We start from the raw sequence: 4366 nt of genomic DNA, 5'->3' as shown, positions 1-4366 counted from the left end.
CTCTTCTCTGTTCTGAAATTCTTCTTATCCTCTCTTTCTTTTTTTATTATTTTTCACCTCTAGTTTTTCTCTGAGTGTTCATCTTTTTGTTGTTGTCGGTCTCTTGGGGAGATTAAGCGTTGGAACTCGAACTCTCTTTTTGGTTGGAGAGAGCTGTGGCGTTTCCCTACTGCCCTGTCGCCATCTTGGTCCCCCTCCAATATTACTTCTTTTAACTAATTATTTTCCCCCCATTAGTGATGCTTGAACTCAGGGCTTTGTGCTCACTTACCTTTCTTGCTATAGTTATTGCTCTAAGAGTGGAGCCATGCCTGAAGTACAGTATTTTGCTGGTTATTTTTAGATCGAGTCTCAATAATTTTTGGCCTTAATTGGCTTTGAACCTACGTTCTTCTGAGCTCAACCTCCTGAGTACCTAGGATTTTAAGCATGAGCCACTGATACTGGGCTTAATTAATTTTTAAATTGACAAAACCATAACAAGATGAATAGTAAAGAGGAAAATCTTTAAAAAGTGTCCATATATATGAATATTTAGCATATATATATTCAGCAGAGATATAAAAATTCTGCAGGGATTAAAGCTACAATAAAATGGAATGAAATTTTTATGTCAGCATATTAGAATATGTATGTATATAAAGTGGTAGGCTCTAGAAAGATTTTTTTTATATTTATATATTTTAATTTTAATTTTATTTTATTGTAAAGATGATGTACAAAGGGCTAATGGTTACATAAGTAAGGTAATGAGTACATTCTTTTCAGTGTTACTCCCTTTCTTGCTTTCTCCCACTTTCCTTCCCCCGCGACTCCCCTCCCTGCCAAGTTGTAAAGTTCTTTTCCAACATAATGTCTTATGAGTATCACTGTTGCATTTGTTCACCCTTTGTCCTTTGTCTCACAATTTTGTGCTTCTCCAAATCAGATGAACATATATACAAGACACAGGGTACCAAACTCAAACACAGTGACCACAGGGGATAAACCAAAGGGGGGAAAATAAAAGGAAAAAAATATAACCTCACACAGAAAAAAACAAATAACAGAAAACTCTTGTCCCCATATCTTGGAGTTCATTTTGATTAGCATCATTTTATATGTACATAGCTATTGAGCTATTGTGATCCTTCACTAGGACTATCCTAAACATACACTAATTACTACAAATGAGGGAAACCATGGAGCCTGATTCTTTGGGATCTGGCTTACTTACACTAAAGCTACCAGCACAACTATGTTCATTTCAACATTATTTACCATAGCTTAGATATGCCCCTCAGTAGATGAATGGATCAAGAAAATGTATATACACAATGGAATTCTATGCTTCTATCGGAAATAACAACATTGCCCTATTCATAAGGAAATGGAAAGATTTCGAAAGATATTTTTAAAAGGAAAACTCTGAGCCAGGAGCTTGTGGCTCATGCCTGTAATCCTAGCTACTCAAGAGGCTGAGATCTGAGGATCATGGTTCAAAGCCCTCCTGGGAAGGAAAGTCCGAGAGACTCTTTATTTCCAGGTAATCACAGAAAAAGCTGGAAGTGGTGTGGCTATAGTTGTTTGTAGATCTCTAGCCTTAAACAAAAAGGAGGTCAGGAATGTGTGCCTATGCCTAGAGTTTGAGCCCCAGGATTGGCAAAAACAAAAACAAACAAAAAGCAACTGTGATCAGCAGAAAATGAGAACCAGATGTTCCCATACCATTATGAAAACTTAGCACCCAACTTCTAAATAAATGTTTTAAAAATTTGTATTCATGATATTTATTAAACATTAGTTGAACATGTAATTTCAATTTAAGACCTCTTTTTCAGAGAAAAATAAAAGAGATACTTCTTACTATTTCATTTTATGAAGTTAGGTTAACTTTAACATCAAAAGAAAATATGGCAAACAATGCAAGGTAGACCTGTTAATAAAAAGAGTTGCAATCAGTGCCTTCCTGGTATCTGTAGCTAATTATGAAATAAACAACAAATAGTCTAAATATCTCAGAAATTCTAAATTGTTTCAAGTAGACTGTCAAAATAATAAGTACACTGTTATATTGAATGGGGACTGAATTTTTAGTTATTTTTCTAATAGCATCTCATATTTATTCCTGGTATGTCCTTGAATTGTCATCCTCTTGGTCTCCACCTCCCAAGTATCTAAGGCTACAGGTATGAACCACTACACCTGGCTAAAAATAAAATACTTTGATAAAAGGATATATAGACTACTTACCAAAAGCTACATAAAAATCAGTTTAAAATGATATATTGACCAGTTTACAAAATAAACTGTGCTATGTATTTGAGGAAGAATCAGTAAAAAGCTACATAAGATAACAAGAGAAAAGACTCCAGCAATTCTCTTACATTCATAAATTCTAGCAATTCTTGCAAATATATAAGATGACAGGAGAATAAATTCTAGCAAAAAAACTAACATGTTTCATTAAAACTGCATTTATAATTTACTAAACTGCATTCATAGTTTACTAAATACATCTTAAGCTGTATGTAATTATCATTGGATTAGTTCTAGATGAGTTAAGCACATACCTTATACCATCAGGATAGAAACAGATATTAATAAAAACAACACATATAAACACAACTATAAAAGATTGATAAGGGGCTGGGAAGGTGGCTCAGCGGTAGAGCACTTGCCTTGCATGCTCAAGGCCCTGGGTTCCATTCCTCAGCACCACATAAGCAAAAAGAAAAAAGCCGGAAGTGGCACTGTAGCTCAAGTGGTAGAGCGCTAGCCTTGAGCTGAAGAGCTGAGGGACAGCGCCCAGGCCCAGAGTTCAGGCCCCATGACCGGACCCCCCCCAAAAAAAAAGATTGATAAAATTAGAATATTGAAGTGAAAAACAACTGTAAAACATGGATAATTTTAAATGATTAAAGACTTCTGTTCATTTTAATATATATTTATGGATATATACAAAACATACTAGATGAAAACTGCAGATTTCATTTTATGCAAGATATGTAAGAATCAACCTCTGCCAAGAGAGTAATTAAGAGCAAGAAGAGAAGCAAAGGGATAAAGGAGAAATGTGGAAGAAATGTAGACAGTCATCAACAGATCTTTCACAGAAGATAAAAAATAAGCATGAAAAACAAACTGCAAATCCATTATGCAAATGTGTTACTCTACACCTTAGAAATTCTACTCAGGAATATAAACTAAAGTAAATCCTAGTACATAGTCTCCCAGAGGCCTGAAAACACAGTTAATAACAATATAAAAACAAAAACATTCTGAAAGTCCATCAACTTTGGAATAGATAATTAGCCAGAGTAGATTCATAAAAAATGAAAACTATCAAACAACAAATGAATTAGTTGAAAAATTACAACTGTATACTAGGATATTGCTAATACATCCCACTGCATTGCCAAATAGCATGCTCTTATATTTCATCTGGCATATAAATTATTTTTGTTGTTGTTAGCATTGTAATTTGAAATTGCTTTCATTTTCTTCCTGTACTAATTTGTGTCCTTCTAGTTTCAAATATTCTGGGTCTCATCATCCAATTATTAAGAGTCTTTTTATTTTATATACCATCTTCTCTTTAGTCCATTTCTAGCTTGCATCAATATACAACTGTTCCTCTTTTGGACTAATATATAATTATCATCTTTTTACTTTTTTCATCCTGACTTGTTCAACATTTTACTGTTGTTTCCTGCCTTCATTTTATTATTTTATATTCTCAAGTAACTTCTCAAGGAGGTACATAGAAAAACAGTAAGTTCTTGAGTCCTTGCCAAAATGAAAATGAAAAATGATTCTATCTTCACACTTAATTTCTGTTCTTAGCTCTCAATGTCTACATAACAAATTATCTCCCAACTTTCTATGGTTAAAAATAATTTAATATGACATGATTCTGCCATTATTTCAGTAAGACAGAGAACCAATGGCTAATTTTCTTTAGGATTCTTGTTGGCTCAACTGGAGTGACTTAGATAGATGGAGATTCCTAGAAAAGACATTGGAATCTTCCCCATTTGATGGCTACTGAAATGAAGATATCCAACATAAATGATGCATAGTCATGGCTGTATGCAGGGCTGCAATAGTTACAATAGAGTGGATATATATGCTATCATTATTCTGCTTTCCTGTTCTATCATGAAAGATTTTTAAAACATTTGTAACCATGATACATTCGGAAAGATACTCCATCTTTTGATGTATAATACTACAACAATACTAAAAAACAACCCCACAAAAAAGAAACCTTTCTGCATCTGGACATCCTTATTTTGGTCTGGGTGTTTAAAATCAATTTTCTGGTATATCAATAATGATAAGATAATTCTGTGAATTGTTATCTTAATAGCTTTGATATCACAGA

The sequence above is a fragment of the Dipodomys ordii genome, unplaced genomic scaffold (genome assembly GCF_000151885.1).
Source record: "Dipodomys ordii isolate 6190 unplaced genomic scaffold, Dord_2.0 Scaffold83, whole genome shotgun sequence".
NCBI lineage: Eukaryota > Metazoa > Chordata > Mammalia > Rodentia > Heteromyidae > Dipodomys > Dipodomys ordii.
This window is presented reverse-complemented; position numbering follows the sequence as displayed.